The sequence below is a fragment of the Ambystoma mexicanum genome, chromosome 6q, assembly GCF_040938575.1.
Source record: "Ambystoma mexicanum isolate Mex_15411 chromosome 6q, UKY_AmexF1_1, whole genome shotgun sequence".
In the NCBI taxonomy this organism is placed as follows: domain Eukaryota; kingdom Metazoa; phylum Chordata; class Amphibia; order Caudata; family Ambystomatidae; genus Ambystoma; species Ambystoma mexicanum.
The window spans coordinates 1,628,650,157-1,628,670,965 of record NC_090937.1 but is presented as its reverse complement, the minus strand read 5'-3'; the positions used below and the strand labels follow the sequence as shown (position 1 = coordinate 1,628,670,965).

General features: G+C 50.1%; 9 non-coding genes across 9 annotated transcripts; all 9 read right to left on the bottom strand.

The window, feature by feature from the left end:
- Positions 1-959: 959 nt before the first annotated feature.
- TRNAG-UCC (transfer RNA glycine (anticodon UCC)) lies at positions 960-1,031 on the bottom strand. Its single transcript has one exon. It is a non-coding gene; the product is annotated as a tRNA-Gly (tRNA).
- A 6,211-nt stretch (positions 1,032-7,242) lies between these two features.
- On the bottom strand, positions 7,243-7,314 carry TRNAG-UCC (transfer RNA glycine (anticodon UCC)). Its single transcript has one exon. It is a non-coding gene; the product is annotated as a tRNA-Gly (tRNA).
- A 1,185-nt stretch (positions 7,315-8,499) lies between these two features.
- Positions 8,500-8,571, bottom strand: TRNAG-UCC (transfer RNA glycine (anticodon UCC)). The gene has a single exon. It is a non-coding gene; the product is annotated as a tRNA-Gly (tRNA).
- A 1,185-nt stretch (positions 8,572-9,756) lies between these two features.
- TRNAG-UCC (transfer RNA glycine (anticodon UCC)) lies at positions 9,757-9,828 on the bottom strand. Its single transcript has one exon. It is a non-coding gene; the product is annotated as a tRNA-Gly (tRNA).
- Positions 9,829-12,270: 2,442 nt separating this feature from the next.
- On the bottom strand, positions 12,271-12,342 carry TRNAG-UCC (transfer RNA glycine (anticodon UCC)). The gene has a single exon. It is a non-coding gene; the product is annotated as a tRNA-Gly (tRNA).
- Positions 12,343-13,527: 1,185 nt separating this feature from the next.
- Positions 13,528-13,599, bottom strand: TRNAG-UCC (transfer RNA glycine (anticodon UCC)). Its single transcript has one exon. It is a non-coding gene; the product is annotated as a tRNA-Gly (tRNA).
- Positions 13,600-14,784: 1,185 nt separating this feature from the next.
- TRNAG-UCC (transfer RNA glycine (anticodon UCC)) lies at positions 14,785-14,856 on the bottom strand. Its single transcript has one exon. It is a non-coding gene; the product is annotated as a tRNA-Gly (tRNA).
- A 1,185-nt stretch (positions 14,857-16,041) lies between these two features.
- On the bottom strand, positions 16,042-16,113 carry TRNAG-UCC (transfer RNA glycine (anticodon UCC)). The gene has a single exon. It is a non-coding gene; the product is annotated as a tRNA-Gly (tRNA).
- A 1,185-nt stretch (positions 16,114-17,298) lies between these two features.
- On the bottom strand, positions 17,299-17,370 carry TRNAG-UCC (transfer RNA glycine (anticodon UCC)). Its single transcript has one exon. It is a non-coding gene; the product is annotated as a tRNA-Gly (tRNA).
- Between the last annotated feature and the right edge of the window lie 3,439 nt (positions 17,371-20,809).

Below are 20,809 nucleotides of genomic sequence, written 5' to 3'. Positions count from 1 at the left end.
CAAGAGTGGAACGAGGCAGCAAGTTCAAGGAATGACATTGCATCCAGGCACTTACAGCTCTTTGTGCCCTAATGCCATGACACAAAAACATAATTTGAAAAAAGTTAGCAGAGGATGGTTTCGATCCATCGACCTCTGGGTTATGGGCCCAGCACGCTTCCGCTGCGCCACTCTGCTGGTTGGAGAACAAGAGCTTTTCTGGGCTTTTACAGCCTACAAACCGACAACCCTAGACCCAGTTTCGAGTGAAGCGGGCAGTAGGCCTTACAAAGCCAAACAACCTGCAACCACGCACTCCCATCCCATGGCCTTTTGCAGACAGGCCTCATTTCTCTAGCTCACACCCTAACTGCCAACACCCCTTCCCCTTCTCTCTCTGTCTCTCTCTCTCTGTCTCTCTCTCTCATTCTCTCTCTCTCGCAAATAGATACTTTACTTCCCAGGTGCAACAAAACAAGCCTTCTCGAGCTGGCAGATATGGGAAGGAAGGAAGGAAGGGCCAGTTTGGAAACTCAACTCAATTACCATAAATCCCCTGCTAAGGGTTATGGGAGGGAGGAATGAAGGAACTTTGCTTCAGGGAAAGGGCTGCTGCTGCTTCAGCATGTGAGGAGCGCAGCCACACGTTTCACCTTCTTCAGTATGTTGGTTTACAGGATGAGAGAGATCCTGAAACCTCACTCTAATAGGCTGAGGTGCTGTGCTCGGTGGCCTGCTGGGACCAAGGCCCGTCAGGGCAAGGCGAATAGGCCTTTGTCAGGCCTTCGTCAGGGCTTTGTCGGGGAGGGGCCAGGAGCCCTGCTCGCTTCAATCCCCTCACCGATAGACAGTTGCAGAAACTAGGATGCAAGAACCTTTCCTGGATGGGGTTTTGATTTTCACGAAAAGTGTGTCAGCTTTGCTTTCAGCATGAGTCTGATTTCCAAAAAATGCATTTTGAACAATTTAAAGATTTGATCTGCGTTGGCCGGGAATCGAACCCGGGTCAACTGCTTGGAAGGCAGCTATGCTCACCACTATACCACCAACGCCTGCCTATCTGGGCTATCTGATGGAGCGGCCCTTAGAAATAAGAATAAGTCATTGGCTGGGAATGAAAAAAGCTTGCGTTTGACGCAGAAGCAGTTCGCATCATGAGGTCTTGCCGGTCAGCCCAACATTTCCCCGGGACCCCTTAAAAAAGGAGCTTGGTTTTAAGTTTGGTTTGATTGAACAGTACATTTTGTTGGCTGGGCTGGGACCCTCTCCTATTTAGCGCAAGAGTGGAACGAGGCAGCAAGTTCAAGGAATGACATTGCATCCAGGCACTTACAGCTCTTTGTGCCCTAATGCCATGACACAAAAACATAATTTGAAAAAAGTTAGCAGAGGATGGTTTCGATCCATCGACCTCTGGGTTATGGGCCCAGCACGCTTCCGCTGCGCCACTCTGCTGGTTGGAGAACAAGAGCTTTTCTGGGCTTTTACAGCCTACAAACCGACAACCCTAGACCCAGTTTCGAGTGAAGCGGGCAGTAGGCCTTACAAAGCCAAACAACCTGCAACCACGCACTCCCATCCCATGGCCTTTTGCAGACAGGCCTCATTTCTCTAGCTCACACCCTAACTGCCAACACCCCTTCCCCTTCTCTCTCTGTCTCTCTCTCTCTGTCTCTCTCTCTCATTCTCTCTCTCTCGCAAATAGATACTTTACTTCCCAGGTGCAACAAAACAAGCCTTCTCGAGCTGGCAGATATGGGAAGGAAGGAAGGAAGGGCCAGTTTGGAAACTCAACTCAATTACCATAAATCCCCTGCTAAGGGTTATGGGAGGGAGGAATGAAGGAACTTTGCTTCAGGGAAAGGGCTGCTGCTGCTTCAGCATGTGAGGAGCGCAGCCACACGTTTCACCTTCTTCAGTATGTTGGTTTACAGGATGAGAGAGATCCTGAAACCTCACTCTAATAGGCTGAGGTGCTGTGCTCGGTGGCCTGCTGGGACCAAGGCCCGTCAGGGCAAGGCGAATAGGCCTTTGTCAGGCCTTCGTCAGGGCTTTGTCGGGGAGGGGCCAGGAGCCCTGCTCGCTTCAATCCCCTCACCGATAGACAGTTGCAGAAACTAGGATGCAAGAACCTTTCCTGGATGGGGTTTTGATTTTCACGAAAAGTGTGTCAGCTTTGCTTTCAGCATGAGTCTGATTTCCAAAAAATGCATTTTGAACAATTTAAAGATTTGATCTGCGTTGGCAGGGAATCGAACCCGGGTCAACTGCTTGGAAGGCAGCTATGCTCACCACTATACCACCAACGCCTGCCTGTCTGGGCTATCTGATGGAGCGGCCCTTAGAAATAAGAATAAGTCATTGGCTGGGAATGAAAAAAGCTTGCGTTTGACGCAGAAGCAGTTCGCATCATGAGGTCTTGCCGGTCAGCCCAACATTTCCCCGGGACCCCTTAAAAAAGGAGCTTGGTTTTAAGTTTGGTTTGATTGAACAGTACATTTTGTTGGCTGGGCTGGGACCCTCTCCTCTTTAGCGCAAGAGTGGAACGAGGCAGCAAGTTCAAGGAATGACATTGCATCCAGGCACTTACAGCTCTTTGTGCCCTAATGCCATGACACAAAAACATAATTTGAAAAAAGTTAGCAGAGGATGGTTTCGATCCATCGACCTCTGGGTTATGGGCCCAGCACGCTTCCGCTGCGCCACTCTGCTGGTTGGAGAACAAGAGCTTTTCTGGGCTTTTACAGCCTACAAACCGACAACCCTAGACCCAGTTTCGAGTGAAGCGGGCAGTAGGCCTTACAAAGCCAAACAACCTGCAACCACGCACTCCCATCCCATGGCCTTTTGCAGACAGGCCTCATTTCTCTAGCTCACACCCTAACTGCCAACACCCCTTCCCCTTCTCTCTCTGTCTCTCTCTCTCTGTCTCTCTCTCTCATTCTCTCTCTCTCGCAAATAGATACTTTACTTCCCAGGTGCAACAAAACAAGCCTTCTCGAGCTGGCAGATATGGGAAGGAAGGAAGGAAGGGCCAGTTTGGAAACTCAACTCAATTACCATAAATCCCCTGCTAAGGGTTATGGGAGGGAGGAATGAAGGAACTTTGCTTCAGGGAAAGGGCTGCTGCTGCTTCAGCATGTGAGGAGCGCAGCCACACGTTTCACCTTCTTCAGTATGTTGGTTTACAGGATGAGAGAGATCCTGAAACCTCACTCTAATAGGCTGAGGTGCTGTGCTCGGTGGCCTGCTGGGACCAAGGCCCGTCAGGGCAAGGCGAATAGGCCTTTGTCAGGCCTTCGTCAGGGCTTTGTCGCGGAGGGGCCAGGAGCCCTGCTCGCTTCAATCCCCTCACCGATAGACAGTTGCAGAAACTAGGATGCAAGAACCTTTCCTGGATGGGGTTTTGATTTTCACGAAAAGTGTGTCAGCTTTGCTTTCAGCATGAGTCTGATTTCCAAAAAATGCATTTTGAACAATTTAAAGATTTGATCTGCGTTGGCCGGGAATAGAACCCGGGTCAACTGCTTGGAAGGCAGCTATGCTCACCACTATACCACCAACGCCTGCCTGTCTGGGCTATCTGATGGAGCGGCCCTTAGAAATAAGAATAAGTCATTGGCTGGGAATGAAAAAAGCTTGCGTTTGACGCAGAAGCAGTTCGCATCATGAGGTCTTGCCGGTCAGCCCAACATTTCCCCGGGACCCCTTAAAAAAGGAGCTTGGTTTTAAGTTTGGTTTGATTGAACAGTACATTTTGTTGGCTGGGCTGGGACCCTCTCCTATTTAGCGCAAGAGTGGAACGAGGCAGCAAGTTCAAGGAATGACATTGCATCCAGGCACTTACAGCTCTTTGTGCCCTAATGCCATGACACAAAAACATAATTTGAAAAAAGTTAGCAGAGGATGGTTTCGATCCATCGACCTCTGGGTTATGGGCCCAGCACGCTTCCGCTGCGCCACTCTGCTGGTTGGAGAACAAGAGCTTTTCTGGGCTTTTACAGCCTACAAACCGACAACCCTAGACCCAGTTTCGAGTGAAGCGGGCAGTAGGCCTTACAAAGCCAAACAACCTGCAACCACGCACTCCCATCCCATGGCCTTTTGCAGACAGGCCTCATTTCTCTAGCTCACACCCTAACTGCCAACACCCCTTCCCCTTCTCTCTCTGTCTCTCTCTCTCTGTCTCTCTCTCTCATTCTCTCTCTCTCGCAAATAGATACTTTACTTCCCAGGTGCAACAAAACAAGCCTTCTCGAGCTGGCAGATATGGGAAGGAAGGAAGGAAGGGCCAGTTTGGAAACTCAACTCAATTACCATAAATCCCCTGCTAAGGGTTATGGGAGGGAGGAATGAAGGAACTTTGCTTCAGGGAAAGGGCTGCTGCTGCTTCAGCATGTGAGGAGCGCAGCCACACGTTTCACCTTCTTCAGTATGTTGGTTTACAGGATGAGAGAGATCCTGAAACCTCACTCTAATAGGCTGAGGTGCTGTGCTCGGTGGCCTGCTGGGACCAAGGCCCGTCAGGGCAAGGCGAATAGGCCTTTGTCAGGCCTTCGTCAGGGCTTTGTCAGGGAGGGGCCAGGAGCCCTGCTCGCTTCAATCCCCTCACCGATAGACAGTTGCAGAAACTAGGATGCAAGAACCTTTCCTGGATGGGGTTTTGATTTTCACGAAAAGTGTGTCAGCTTTGCTTTCAGCATGAGTCTGATTTCCAAAAAATGCATTTTGAACAATTTAAAGATTTGATCTGCGTGCCGGGAATCGAACCCGGGTCAACTGCTTGGAAGGCAGCTATGCTCACCACTATACCACCAACGCCTGCCTGTCTGGGCTATCTGATGGAGCGGCCCTTAGAAATAAGAATAAGTCATTGGCTGGGAATGAAAAAAGCTTGCGTTTGACGCAGAAGCAGTTCGCATCATGAGGTCTTGCCGGTCAGCCCAACATTTCCCCGGGACCCCTTAAAAAAGGAGCTTGGTTTTAAGTTTGGTTTGATTGAACAGTACATTTTGTTGGCTGGGCTGGGACCCTCTCCTATTTAGCGCAAGAGTGGAACGAGGCAGCAAGTTCAAGGAATGACATTGCATCCAGGCACTTACAGCTCTTTGTGCCCTAATGCCATGACACAAAAACATAATTTGAAAAAAGTTAGCAGAGGATGGTTTCGATCCATCGACCTCTGGGTTATGGGCCCAGCACGCTTCCGCTGCGCCACTCTGCTGGTTGGAGAACAAGAGCTTTTCTGGGCTTTTACAGCCTACAAACCGACAACCCTAGACCCAGTTTCGAGTGAAGCGGGCAGTAGGCCTTACAAAGCCAAACAACCTGCAACCACGCACTCCCATCCCATGGCCTTTTGCAGACAGGCCTCATTTCTCTAGCTCACACCCTAACTGCCAACACCCCTTCCCCTTCTCTCTCTGTCTCTCTCTCTCTGTCTCTCTCTCTCATTCTCTCTCTCTCGCAAATAGATACTTTACTTCCCAGGTGCAACAAAACAAGCCTTCTCGAGCTGGCAGATATGGGAAGGAAGGAAGGAAGGGCCAGTTTGGAAACTCAACTCAATTACCATAAATCCCCTGCTAAGGGTTATGGGAGGGAGGAATGAAGGAACTTTGCTTCAGGGAAAGGGCTGCTGCTGCTTCAGCATGTGAGGAGCGCAGCCACACGTTTCACCTTCTTCAGTATGTTGGTTTACAGGATGAGAGAGATCCTGAAACCTCACTCTAATAGGCTGAGGTGCTGTGCTCGGTGGCCTGCTGGGACCAAGGCCCGTCAGGGCAAGGCGAATAGGCCTTTGTCAGGCCTTCGTCAGGGCTTTGTCGGGGAGGGGCCAGGAGCCCTGCTCGCTTCAATCCCCTCACCGATAGACAGTTGCAGAAACTAGGATGCAAGAACCTTTCCTGGATGGGGTTTTGATTTTCACGAAAAGTGTGTCAGCTTTGCTTTCAGCATGAGTCTGATTTCCAAAAAATGCATTTTGAACAATTTAAAGATTTGATCTGCGTTGGCCGGGAATCGAACCAGGGTCAACTGCTTGGAAGGCAGCTATGCTCACCACTATACCACCAACGCCTGCCTGTCTGGGCTATCTGATGGAGCGGCCCTTAGAAATAAGAATAAGTCATTGGCTGGGAATGAAAAAAGCTTGCGTTTGACGCAGAAGCAGTTCGCATCATGAGGTCTTGCCGGTCAGCCCAACATTTCCCCGGGACCCCTTAAAAAAGGAGCTTGGTTTTAAGTTTGGTTTGATTGAACAGTACATTTTGTTGGCTGGGCTGGGACCCTCTCCTATTTAGCGCAAGAGTGGAACGAGGCAGCAAGTTCAAGGAATGACATTGCATCCAGGCACTTACAGCTCTTTGTGCCCTAATGCCATGACACAAAAACATAATTTGAAAAAAGTTAGCAGAGGATGGTTTCGATCCATCGACCTCTGGGTTATGGGCCCAGCACGCTTCCGCTGCGCCACTCTGCTGGTTGGAGAACAAGAGCTTTTCTGGGCTTTTACAGCCTACAAACCGACAACCCTAGACCCAGTTTCGAGTGAAGCGGGCAGTAGGCCTTACAAAGCCAAACAACCTGCAACCACGCACTCCCATCCCATGGCCTTTTGCAGACAGGCCTCATTTCTCTAGCTCACACCCTAACTGCCAACACCCCTTCCCCTTCTCTCTCTGTCTCTCTCTCTCTGTCTCTCTCTCTCATTCTCTCTCTCTCGCAAATAGATACTTTACTTCCCAGGTGCAACAAAACAAGCCTTCTCGAGCTGGCAGATATGGGAAGGAAGGAAGGAAGGGCCAGTTTGGAAACTCAACTCAATTACCATAAATCCCCTGCTAAGGGTTATGGGAGGGAGGAATGAAGGAACTTTGCTTCAGGGAAAGGGCTGCTGCTGCTTCAGCATGTGAGGAGCGCAGCCACACGTTTCACCTTCTTCAGTATGTTGGTTTACAGGATGAGAGAGATCCTGAAACCTCACTCTAATAGGCTGAGGTGCTGTGCTCGGTGGCCTGCTGGGACCAAGGCCCGTCAGGGCAAGGCGAATAGGCCTTTGTCAGGCCTTCGTCAGGGCTTTGTCGGGGAGGGGCCAGGAGCCCTGCTCGCTTCAATCCCCTCACCGATAGACAGTTGCAGAAACTAGGATGCAAGAACCTTTCCTGGATGGGGTTTTGATTTTCACGAAAAGTGTGTCAGCTTTGCTTTCAGCATGAGTCTGATTTCCAAAAAATGCATTTTGAACAATTTAAAGATTTGATCTGCGTTGGCCGGGAATCGAACCCGGGTCAACTGCTTGGAAGGCAGCTATGCTCACCACTATACCACCAACGCCTGCCTGTCTGGGCTATCTGATGGAGCGGCCCTTAGAAATAAGAATAAGTCATTGGCTGGGAATGAAAAAAGCTTGCGTTTGACGCAGAAGCAGTTCGCATCATGAGGTCTTGCCGGTCAGCCCAACATTTCCCCGGGACCCCTTAAAAAAGGAGCTTGGTTTTAAGTTTGGTTTGATTGAACAGTACATTTTGTTGGCTGGGCTGGGACCCTCTCCTATTTAGCGCAAGAGTGGAACGAGGCAGCAAGTTCAAGGAATGACATTGCATCCAGGCACTTACAGCTCTTTGTGCCCTAATGCCATGACACAAAAACATAATTTGAAAAAAGTTAGCAGAGGATGGTTTCGATCCATCGACCTCTGGGTTATGGGCCCAGCACGCTTCCGCTGCGCCACTCTGCTGGTTGGAGAACAAGAGCTTTTCTGGGCTTTTACAGCCTACAAACCGACAACCCTAGACCCAGTTTCGAGTGAAGCGGGCAGTAGGCCTTACAAAGCCAAACAACCTGCAACCACGCACTCCCATCCCATGGCCTTTTGCAGACAGGCCTCATTTCTCTAGCTCACACCCTAACTGCCAACACCCCTTCCCCTTCTCTCTCTGTCTCTCTCTCTCTGTCTCTCTCTCTCATTCTCTCTCTCTCGCAAATAGATACTTTACTTCCCAGGTGCAACAAAACAAGCCTTCTCGAGCTGGCAGATATGGGAAGGAAGGAAGGAAGGGCCAGTTTGGAAACTCAACTCAATTACCATAAATCCCCTGCTAAGGGTTATGGGAGGGAGGAATGAAGGAACTTTGCTTCAGGGAAAGGGCTGCTGCTGCTTCAGCATGTGAGGAGCGCAGCCACACGTTTCACCTTCTTCAGTATGTTGGTTTACAGGATGAGAGAGATCCTGAAACCTCACTCTAATAGGCTGAGGTGCTGTGCTCGGTGGCCTGCTGGGACCAAGGCCCGTCAGGGCAAGGCGAATAGGCCTTTGTCAGGCCTTCGTCAGGGCTTTGTCGGGGAGGGGCCAGGAGCCCTGCTCGCTTCAATCCCCTCACCGATAGACAGTTGCAGAAACTAGGATGCAAGAACCTTTCCTGGATGGGGTTTTGATTTTCACGAAAAGTGTGTCAGCTTTGCTTTCAGCATGAGTCTGATTTCCAAAAAATGCATTTTGAACAATTTAAAGATTTGATCTGCGTTGGCCGGGAATCGAACCCGGGTCAACTGCTTGGAAGGCAGCTATGCTCACCACTATACCACCAACGCCTGCCTGTCTGGGCTATCTGATGGAGCGGCCCTTAGAAATAAGAATAAGTCATTGGCTGGGAATGAAAAAAGCTTGCGTTTGACGCAGAAGCAGTTCGCATCATGAGGTCTTGCCGGTCAGCCCAACATTTCCCCGGGACCCCTTAAAAAAGGAGCTTGGTTTTAAGTTTGGTTTGATTGAACAGTACATTTTGTTGGCTGGGCTGGGACCCTCTCCTATTTAGCGCAAGAGTGGAACGAGGCAGCAAGTTCAAGGAATGACATTGCATCCAGGCACTTACAGCTCTTTGTGCCCTAATGCCATGACACAAAAACATAATTTGAAAAAAGTTAGCAGAGGATGGTTTCGATCCATCGACCTCTGGGTTATGGGCCCAGCACGCTTCCGCTGCGCCACTCTGCTGGTTGGAGAACAAGAGCTTTTCTGGGCTTTTACAGCCTACAAACCGACAACCCTAGACCCAGTTTCGAGTGAAGCGGGCAGTAGGCCTTACAAAGCCAAACAACCTGCAACCACGCACTCCCATCCCATGGCCTTTTGCAGACAGGCCTCATTTCTCTAGCTCACACCCTAACTGCCAACACCCCTTCCCCTTCTCTCTCTGTCTCTCTCTCTCTGTCTCTCTCTCTCATTCTCTCTCTCTCGCAAATAGATACTTTACTTCCCAGGTGCAACAAAACAAGCCTTCTCGAGCTGGCAGATATGGGAAGGAAGGAAGGAAGGGCCAGTTTGGAAACTCAACTCAATTACCGTAAATCCCCTGCTAAGGGTTATGGGAGGGAGGAATGAAGGAACTTTGCTTCAGGGAAAGGGCTGCTGCTGCTTCAGCATGTGAGGAGCGCAGCCACACGTTTCACCTTCTTCAGTATGTTGGTTTACAGGATGAGAGAGATCCTGAAACCTCACTCTAATAGGCTGAGGTGCTGTGCTCGGTGGCCTGCTGGGACCAAGGCCCGTCAGGGCAAGGCGAATAGGCCTTTGTCAGGCCTTCGTCAGGGCTTTGTCGGGGAGGGGCCAGGAGCCCTGCTCGCTTCAATCCCCTCACCGATAGACAGTTGCAGAAACTAGGATGCAAGAACCTTTCCTGGATGGGGTTTTGATTTTCACGAAAAGTGTGTCAGCTTTGCTTTCAGCATGAGTCTGATTTCCAAAAAATGCATTTTGAACAATTTAAAGATTTGATCTGCGTTGGCCGGGAATCGAACCCGGGTCAACTGCTTGGAAGGCAGCTATGCTCACCACTATACCACCAACGCCTGCCTGTCTGGGCTATCTGATGGAGCGGCCCTTAGAAATAAGAATAAGTCATTGGCTGGGAATGAAAAAAGCTTGCGTTTGACGCAGAAGCAGTTCGCATCATGAGGTCTTGCCGGTCAGCCCAACATTTCCCCGGGACCCCTTAAAAAAGGAGCTTGGTTTTAAGTTTGGTTTGATTGAACAGTACATTTTGTTGGCTGGGCTGGGACCCTCTCCTATTTAGCGCAAGAGTGGAACGAGGCAGCAAGTTCAAGGAATGACATTGCATCCAGGCACTTACAGCTCTTTGTGCCCTAATGCCATGACACAAAAACATAATTTGAAAAAAGTTAGCAGAGGATGGTTTCGATCCATCGACCTCTGGGTTATGGGCCCAGCACGCTTCCGCTGCGCCACTCTGCTGGTTGGAGAACAAGAGCTTTTATGGGCTTTTACAGCCTACAAACCGACAACCCTAGACCCAGTTTCGAGTGAAGCGGGCAGTAGGCCTTACAAAGCCAAACAACCTGCAACCACGCACTCCCATCCCATGGCCTTTTGCAGACAGGCCTCATTTCTCTAGCTCACACCCTAACTGCCAACACCCCTTCCCCTTCTCTCTCTGTCTCTCTCTCTCTGTCTCTCTCTCTCATTCTCTCTCTCTCGCAAATAGATACTTTACTTCCCAGGTGCAACAAAACAAGCCTTCTCGAGCTGGCAGATATGGGAAGGAAGGAAGGAAGGGCCAGTTTGGAAACTCAACTCAATTACCATAAATCCCCTGCTAAGGGTTATGGGAGGGAGGAATGAAGGAACTTTGCTTCAGGGAAAGGGCTGCTGCTGCTTCAGCATGTGAGGAGCGCAGCCACACGTTTCACCTTCTTCAGTATGTTGGTTTACAGGATGAGAGAGATCCTGAAACCTCACTCTAATAGGCTGAGGTGCTGTGCTCGGTGGCCTGCTGGGACCAAGGCCCGTCAGGGCAAGGCGAATAGGCCTTTGTCAGGCCTTCGTCAGGGCTTTGTCGGGGAGGGGCCAGGAGCCCTGCTCGCTTCAATCCCCTCACCGATAGACAGTTGCAGAAACTAGGATGCAAGAACCTTTCCTGGATGGGGTTTTGATTTTCACGAAAAGTGTGTCAGCTTTGCTTTCAGCATGAGTCTGATTTCCAAAAAATGCATTTTGAACAATTTAAAGATTTGATCTGCGTTGGCCGGGAATCGAACCCGGGTCAACTGTTTGGAAGGCAGCTATGCTCACCACTATACCACCAACGCCTGCCTGTCTGGGCTATCTGATGGAGCGGCCCTTAGAAATAAGAATAAGTCATTGGCTGGGAATGAAAAAAGCTTGCGTTTGACGCAGAAGCAGTTCGCATCATGAGGTCTTGCCGGTCAGCCCAACATTTCCCCGGGACCCCTTAAAAAAGGAGCTTGGTTTTAAGTTTGGTTTGATTGAACAGTACATTTTGTTGGCTGGGCTGGGACCCTCTCCTATTTAGCGCAAGAGTGGAACGAGGCAGCAAGTTCAAGGAATGACATTGCATCCAGGCACTTACAGCTCTTTGTGCCCTAATGCCATGACACAAAAACATAATTTGAAAAAAGTTAGCAGAGGATGGTTTCGATCCATCGACCTCTGGGTTATGGGCCCAGCACGCTTCCGCTGCGCCACTCTGCTGGTTGGAGAACAAGAGCTTTTCTGGGCTTTTACAGCCTACAAACCGACAACCCTAGACCCAGTTTCGAGTGAAGCGGGCAGTAGGCCTTACAAAGCCAAACAACCTGCAACCACGCACTCCCATCCCATGGCCTTTTGCAGACAGGCCTCATTTCTCTAGCTCACACCCTAACTGCCAACACCCCTTCCCCTTCTCTCTCTGTCTCTCTCTCTCTGTCTCTCTCTCTCATTCTCTCTCTCTCGCAAATAGATACTTTACTTCCCAGGTGCAACAAAACAAGCCTTCTCGAGCTGGCAGATATGGGAAGGAAGGAAGGAAGGGCCAGTTTGGAAACTCAACTCAATTACCATAAATCCCCTGCTAAGGGTTATGGGAGGGAGGAATGAAGGAACTTTGCTTCAGGGAAAGGGCTGCTGCTGCTTCAGCATGTGAGGAGCGCAGCCACACGTTTCACCTTCTTCAGTATGTTGGTTTACAGGATGAGAGAGATCCTGAAACCTCACTCTAATAGGCTGAGGTGCTGTGCTCGGTGGCCTGCTGGGACCAAGGCCCGTCAGGGCAAGGCGAATAGGCCTTTGTCAGGCCTTCGTCAGGGCTTTGTCGGGGAGGGGCCAGGAGCCCTGCTCGCTTCAATCCCCTCACCGATAGACAGTTGCAGAAACTAGGATGCAAGAACCTTTCCTGGATGGGGTTTTGATTTTCACGAAAAGTGTGTCAGCTTTGCTTTCAGCATGAGTCTGATTTCCAAAAAATGCATTTTGAACAATTTAAAGATTTGATCTGCGTTGGCCGGGAATCGAACCCGGGTCAACTGCTTGGAAGGCAGCTATGCTCACCACTATACCACCAACGCCTGCCTGTCTGGGCTATCTGATGGAGCGGCCTTTAGAAATAAGAATAAGTCATTGGCTGGGAATGAAAAAAGCTTGCGTTTGACGCAGAAGCAGTTCGCATCATGAGGTCTTGCCGGTCAGCCCAACATTTCCCCGGGACCCCTTAAAAAAGGAGCTTGGTTTTAAGTTTGGTTTGATTGAACAGTACATTTTGTTGGCTGGGCTGGGACCCTCTCCTATTTAGCGCAAGAGTGGAACGAGGCAGCAAGTTCAAGGAATGACATTGCATCCAGGCACTTACAGCTCTTTGTGCCCTAATGCCATGACACAAAAACATAATTTGAAAAAAGTTAGCAGAGGATGGTTTCGATCCATCGACCTCTGGGTTATGGGCCCAGCACGCTTCCGCTGCGCCACTCTGCTGGTTGGAGAACAAGAGCTTTTCTGGGCTTTTACAGCCTACAAACCGACAACCCTAGACCCAGTTTCGAGTGAAGCGGGCAGTAGGCCTTACAAAGCCAAACAACCTGCAACCACGCACTCCCATCCCATGGCCTTTTGCAGACAGGCCTCATTTCTCTAGCTCACACCCTAACTGCCAACACCCCTTCCCCTTCTCTCTCTGTCTCTCTCTCTCTGTCTCTCTCTCTCATTCTCTCTCTCTCGCAAATAGATACTTTACTTCCCAGGTGCAACAAAACAAGCCTTCTCGAGCTGGCAGATATGGGAAGGAAGGAAGGAAGGGCCAGTTTGGAAACTCAACTCAATTACCATAAATCCCCTGCTAAGGGTTATGGGAGGGAGGAATGAAGGAACTTTGCTTCAGGGAAAGGGCTGCTGCTGCTTCAGCATGTGAGGAGCGCAGCCACACGTTTCACCTTCTTCAGTATGTTGGTTTACAGGATGAGAGAGATCCTGAAACCTCACTCTAATAGGCTGAGGTGCTGTGCTCGGTGGCCTGCTGGGACCAAGGCCCGTCAGGGCAAGGCGAATAGGCCTTTGTCAGGCCTTCGTCAGGGCTTTGTCGGGGAGGGGCCAGGAGCCCTGCTCGCTTCAATCCCCTCACCGATAGACAGTTGCAGAAACTAGGATGCAAGAACCTTTCCTGGATGGGGTTTTGATTTTCACGAAAAGTGTGTCAGCTTTGCTTTCAGCATGAGTCTGATTTCCAAAAAATGCATTTTGAACAATTTAAAGATTTGATCTGCGTTGGCCGGGAATCGAACCCGGGTCAACTGCTTGGAAGGCAGCTATGCTCACCACTATACCACCAACGCCTGCCTGTCTGGGCTATCTGATGGAGCGGCCTTTAGAAATAAGAATAAGTCATTGGCTGGGAATGAAAAAAGCTTGCGTTTGACGCAGAAGCAGTTCGCATCATGAGGTCTTGCCGGTCAGCCCAACATTTCCCCGGGACCCCTTAAAAAAGGAGCTTGGTTTTAAGTTTGGTTTGATTGAACAGTGCATTTTGTTGGCTGGGCTGGGACCCTCTCCTATTTAGCGCAAGAGTGGAACGAGGCAGCAAGTTCAAGGAATGACATTGCATCCAGGCACTTACAGCTCTTTGTGCCCTAATGCCATGACACAAAAACATAATTTGAAAAAAGTCAGCAGAGGATGGTTTCGATCCATCGACCTCTGGGTTATGGGCCCAGCACGCTTCCGCTGCGCCACTCTGCTGGTTGGAGAACACAAGCTTTTCTGGGCTTTTACAGCCTACAAACCGACAACCCTAGACCCATTTTCGAGTGAAGCGGGCAGTAGGCCTTACAAAGCCAAACAACCTGCAACCACGCACTCCCATCCCATGGCCTTTTGCAGACAGGCCTCATTTCTCTAGCTCACACCCTAACTGCCAACACCCCTTCCCCTTCTCTCTCTGTCTCTCTCTCTCTGTCTCTCTCTCTCATTCTCTCTCTCTCGCAAATAGATACTTTACTTCCCAGGTGCAACAAAACAAGCCTTCTCGAGCTGGCAGATATGGGAAGGAAGGAAGGAAGGGCCAGTTTGGAAACTCAACTCAATTACCATAAATCCCCTGCTAAGGGTTATGGGAGGGAGGAATGAAGGAACTTTGCTTCAGGGAAAGGGCTGCTGCTGCTTCAGCATGTGAGGAGCGCAGCCACACGTTTCACCTTCTTCAGTATGTTGGTTTACAGGATGAGAGAGATCCTGAAACCTCACTCTAATAGGCTGAGGTGCTGTGCTCGGTGGCCTGCTGGGACCAAGGCCCGTCAGGGCAAGGCGAATAGGCCTTTGTCAGGCCTTCGTCAGGGCTTTGTCGGGGAGGGGCCAGGAGCCCTGCTCGCTTCAATCCCCTCACCGATAGACAGTTGCAGAAACTAGGATGCAAGAACCTTTCCTGGATGGGGTTTTGATTTTCACGAAAAGTGTGTCAGCTTTGCTTTCAGCATGAGTCTGATTTCCAAAAAATGCATTTTGAACAATTTAAAGATTTGATCTGCGTTGGCCGGGAATCGAACCCGGGTCAACTGCTTGGAAGGCAGCTATGCTCACCACTATACCACCAACGCCTGCCGGTCTGGGCTATCTGATGGAGCGGCCCTTAGAAATAAGAATAAGTCATTGGCTGGGAATGAAAAAAGCTTGCGTTTGACGCAGAAGCAGTTCGCATCATGAGGTCTTGCCGGTCAGCCCAACATTTCCCCGGGACCCCTTAAAAAAGGAGCTTGGTTTTAAGTTTGGTTTGATTGAACAGTACATTTTGTTGGCTGGGCTGGGACCCTCTCCTATTTAGCGCAAGAGTGGAACGAGGCAGCAAATTCAAGGAATGACATTGCATCCAGGCACTTACAGCTCTTTGTGCCCTAATGCCATGACACAAAAACATAATTTGAAAAAAGTTAGCAGAGGATGGTTTCGATCCATCGACCTCTGGGTTATGGGCCCAGCACGCTTCCGCTGCGCCACTCTGCTGGTTGGAGAACAAGAGCTTTTCTGGGCTTTTACAGCCTACAAACCGACAACCCTAGACCCAGTTTCGAGTGAAGCGGGCAGTAGGCCTTACAAAGCCAAACAACCTGCAACCACGCACTCCCATCCCATGGCCTTTTGCAGACAGGCCTCATTTCTCTAGCTCACACCCTAACTGCCAACACCCCTTCCCCTTCTCTCTCTGTCTCTCTCTCTCTGTCTCTCTCTCTCATTCTCTCTCTCTCGCAAATAGATACTTTACTTCCCAGGTGCAACAAAACAAGCCTTCTCGAGCTGGCAGATATGGGAAGGAAGGAAGGAAGGGCCAGTTTGGAAACTCAACTCAATTACCATAAATCCCCTGCTAAGGGTTATGGGAGGGAGGAATGAAGGAACTTTGCTTCAGGGAAAGGGCTGCTGCTGCTTCAGCATGTGAGGAGCGCAGCCACACGTTTCACCTTCTTCAGTATGTTGGTTTACAGGATGAGAGAGATCCTGAAACCTCACTCTAATAGGCTGAGGTGCTGTGCTCGGTGGCCTGCTGGGACCAAGGCCCGTCAGGGCAAGGCGAATAGGCCTTTGTCAGGCCTTCGTCAGGGCTTTGTCGGGGAGGGGCCAGGAGCCCTGCTCGCTTCAATCCCCTCACCGATAGACAGTTGCAGAAACTAGGATGCAAGAACCTTTCCTGGATGGGGTTTTGATTTTCACGAAAAGTGTGTCAGCTTTGCTTTCAGCATGAGTCTGATTTCCAAAAAATGCATTTTGAACAATTTAAAGATTTGATCTGCGTTGGCCGGGAATCGAACCCGGGTCAACTGCTTGGAAGGCAGCTATGCTCACCACTATACCACCAACGCCTGCCTGTCTGGGCTATCTGATGGAGCGGCCCTTAGAAATAAGAATAAGTCATTGGCTGGGAATGAAAAAAGCTTGCGTTTGACGCAGAAGCAGTTCGCATCATGAGGTCTTGCCGGTCAGCCCAACATTTCCCCGGGACCCCTTAAAAAAGGAGCTTGGTTTTAAGTTTGGTTTGATTGAACAGTACATTTTGTTGGCTGGGCTGGGACCCTCTCCTATTTAGCGCAAGAGTGGAACGAGGCAGCAAGTTCAAGGAATGACATTGCATCCAGGCACTTACAGCTCTTTGTGCCCTAATGCCATGACACAAAAACATAATTTGAAAAAAGTTAGCAGAGGATGGTTTCGATCCATCGACCTCTGGGTTATGGGCCCAGCACGCTTCCGCTGCGCCACTCTGCTGGTTGGAGAACAAGAGCTTTTCTGGGCTTTTACAGCCTACAAACCGACAACCCTAGACCCAGTTTCGAGTGAAGCGGGCAGTAGGCCTTACAAAGCCAAACAACCTGCAACCACGCACTCCCATCCCATGGCCTTTTGCAGACAGGCCTCATTTCTCTAGCTCACACCCTAACTGCCAACACCCCTTCCCCTTCTCTCTCTGTCTCTCTCTCTCTGTCTCTCTCTCTCATTCTCTCTCTCTCGCAAATAGATACTTTACTTCCCAGGTGCAACAAAACAAGCCTTCTCGAGCTGGCAGATATGGGAAGGAAGGAAGGAAGGGCCAGTTTGGAAACTCAACTCAATTACCATAAATCCCCTGCTAAGGGTTATGGGAGGGAGGAATGAAGGAACTTTGCTTCAGGGAAAGGGCTGCTGCTGCTTCAGCATGTGAGGAGCGCAGCCACACGTTTCACCTTCTTCAGTATGTTGGTTTACAGGATGAGAGAGATCCTGAAACCTCACTCTAATAGGCTGAGGTGCTGTGCTCGGTGGCCTGCTGGGACCAAGGCCCGTCAGGGCAAGGCGAATAGGCCTTTGTCAGGCCTTCGTCAGGGCTTTGTCGGGGAGGGGCCAGGAGCCCTGCTCGCTTCAATCCCCTCACCGATAGACAGTTGCAGAAACTAGGATGCAAGAACCTTTCCTGGATGGGGTTTTGATTTTCACGAAAAGTGTGTCAGCTTTGCTTTCAGCATGAGTCTGATTTCCAAAAAATGCATTTTGAACAATTTAAAGATTTGATCTGCGTTGGCCGGGAATCGAACCCGGGTCAACTGCTTGGAAGGCAGCTATGCTCACCACTATACCACCAACGCCTGCCTGTCTGGGCTATCTGATGGAGCGGCCCTTAGAAATAAGAATAAGTCATTGGCTGGGAATGAAAAAAGCTTGCGTTTGACGCAGAAGCAGTTCGCATCATGAGGTCTTGCCGGTCAGCCCAACATTTCCCCGGGACCCCTTAAAAAAGGAGCTTGGTTTTAAGTTTGGTTTGATTGAACAGTACATTTTGTTGGCTGGGCTGGGACCCTCTCCTATTTAGCGCAAGAGTGGAACGAGGCAGCAAGTTCAAGGAATGACATTGCATCCAGGCACTTACAGCTCTTTGTGCCCTAATGCCATGACACAAAAACATAATTTGAAAAAAGTTAGCAGAGGATGGTTTCGATCCATCGACCTCTGGGTTATGGGCCCAGCACGCTTCCGCTGCGCCACTCTGCTGGTTGGAGAACAAGAGCTTTTCTGGGCTTTTACAGCCTACAAACCGACAACCCTAGACCCAGTTTCGAGTGAAGCGGGCAGTAGGCCTTACAAAGCCAAACAACCTGCAACCACGCACTCCCATCCCATGGCCTTTTGCAGACAGGCCTCATTTCTCTAGCTCACACCCTAACTGCCAACACCCCTTCCCCTTCTCTCTCTGTCTCTCTCTCTCTGTCTCTCTCTCTCATTCTCTCTCTCTCGCAAATAGATACTTTACTTCCCAGGTGCAACAAAACAAGCCTTCTCGAGCTGGCAGATATGGGAAGGAAGGAAGGAAGGGCCAGTTTGGAAACTCAACTCAATTACCATAAATCCCCTGCTAAGGGTTATGGGAGGGAGGAATGAAGGAACTTTGCTTCAGGGAAAGGGCTGCTGCTGCTTCAGCATGTGAGGAGCGCAGCCACACGTTTCACCTTCTTCAGTATGTTGGTTTACAGGATGAGAGAGATCCTGAAACCTCACTCTAATAGGCTGAGGTGCTGTGCTCGGTGGCCTGCTGGGACCAAGGCCCGTCAGGGCAAGGCGAATAGGCCTTTGTCAGGCCTTCGTCAGGGCTTTGTCGGGGAGGGGCCAGGAGCCCTGCTCGCTTCAATCCCCTCACCGATAGACAGTTGCAGAAACTAGGATGCAAGAACCTTTCCTGGATGGGGTTTTGATTTTCACGAAAAGTGTGTCAGCTTTGCTTTCAGCATGAGTCTGATTTCCAAAAAATGCATTTTGAACAATTTAAAGATTTGATCTGCGTTGGCCCCGGGTCAACTGCTTGGAAGGCAGCTATGCTCACCACTATACCACCAACGCCTGCCTGTCTGGGCTATCTGATGGAGCGGCCTTTAGAAATAAGAATAAGTCATTGGCTGGGAATGAAAAAAGCTTGCGTTTGACGCAGAAGCAGTTCGCATCATGAGGTCTTGCCGGTCAGCCCAACATTTCCCCGGGACCCCTTAAAAAAGGAGCTTGGTTTTAAGTTTGGTTTGATTGAACAGTGCATTTTGTTGGCTGGGCTGGGACCCTCTCCTATTTAGCGCAAGAGTGGAACGAGGCAGCAAGTTCAAGGAATGACATTGCATCCAGGCACTTACAGCTCTTTGTGCCCTAATGCCATGACACAAAAACATAATTTGAAAAAAGTTAGCAGAGGATGGTTTCGATCCATCGACCTCTGTGTTATGGGCCCAGCACGCTTCCGCTGCGCCACTCTGCTGGTTGGAGAACAAGAGCTTTTATGGGCTTTTACAGCCTACAAACCGACAACTCTAGACCCAGTTTCGAGTGAAGCGGGCAGTAGGCCTTACAAAGCCAAACAACCTGCAACCACGCACTCCCATCCCATGGCCTTTTGCAGACAGGCCTCATTTCTCTAGCTCACACCCTAACTGCCAACACCCCTTCCCCTTCTCTCTCTGTCTCTCTCTCTCTGTCTCTCTCTCTCATTCTCTCTCTCTCGCAAATAGATACTTTACTTCCCAGGTGCAACAAAACAAGCCTTCTCGAGCTGGCAGATATGGGAAGGAAGGAAGGAAGGGCCAGTTTGGAAACTCAACTCAATTACCATAAATCCCCTGCTAAGGGTTATGGGAGGGAGGAATGAAGGAACTTTGCTTCAGGGAAAGGGCTGCTGCTGCTTCAGCATGTGAGGAGCGCAGCCACACGTTTCACCTTCTTCAGTATGTTGGTTTACAGGATGAGAGAGATCCTGAAACCTCACTCTAATAGGCTGAGGTGCTGTGCTCGGTGGCCTGCTGGGACCAAGGCCCGTCAGGGCAAGGCGAATAGGCCTTTGTCAGGCCTTCGTCAGGGCTTTGTCGGGGAGGGGCCAGGAGCCCTGCTCGCTTCAATCCCCTCACCGATAGACAGTTGCAGAAACTAGGATGCAAGAACCTTTCCTGGATGGGGTTTTGATTTTCACGAAAAGTGTGTCAGCTTTGCTTTCAGCATGAGTCTGATTTCCAAAAAATGCATTTTGAACAATTTAAAGATTTGATCTGCGTTGGCCGGGAATAGAACCCGGGTCAACTGCTTGGAAGGCAGCTATGCTCACCACTATACCACCAACGCCTGCCTGTCTGGGCTATCTGATGGAGCGGCCCTTAGAAATAAGAATAAGTCATTGGCTGGGAATGAAAAAAGCTTGCGTTTGACGCAGAAGCAGTTCGCATCATGAGGTCTTGCCGGTCAGCCCAACATTTCCCCGGGACCCCTTAAAAAAGGAGCTTGGTTTTAAGTTTGGTTTGATTGAACAGTACATTTTGTTGGCTGGGCTGGGACCCTCTCCTATTTAGCGCAAGAGTGGAACGAGGCAGCAAGTTCAAGGAATGACATTGCATCCAGGCACTTACAGCTCTTTGTGCCCTAATGCCATGACACAAAAACATAATTTGAAAAAAGTTAGCAGAGGATGGTTTCGATCCATCGACCTCTGGGTTATGGGCCCAGCACGCTTCCGCTGCGCCACTCTGCTAGTTGGAGAACTAGAGCTTTTCTGGGCTTTTACAGCCTACAAACCGACAACCCTAGACCCAGTTTCGAGTGAAGCGGGCAGTAGGCCTTACAAAGCCAAACAACCTGCAACCACGCACTCCCATCCCATGGCCTTTTGCAGACAGGCCTCATTTCTCTAGCTCACACCCTAACTGCCAACACCCCTTCCCCTTCTCTCTCTGTCTCTCTCTCTCTGTCTCTCTCTCTCATTCTCTCTCTCTCGCAAATAGATACTTTACTTCCCAGGTGCAACAAAACAAGCCTTCTCGAGCTGGCAGATATGGGAAGGAAGGAAGGAAGGGCCAGTTTGGAAACTCAACTCAATTACCATAAATCCCCTGCTAAGGGTTATGGGAGGGAGGAATGAAGGAACTTTGCTTCAGGGAAAGGGCTGCTGCTGCTTCAGCATGTGAGGAGCGCAGCCACACGTTTCACCTTCTTCAGTATGTTGGTTTACAGGATGAGAGAGATCCTGAAACCTCACTCTAATAGGCTGAGGTGCTGTGCTCGGTG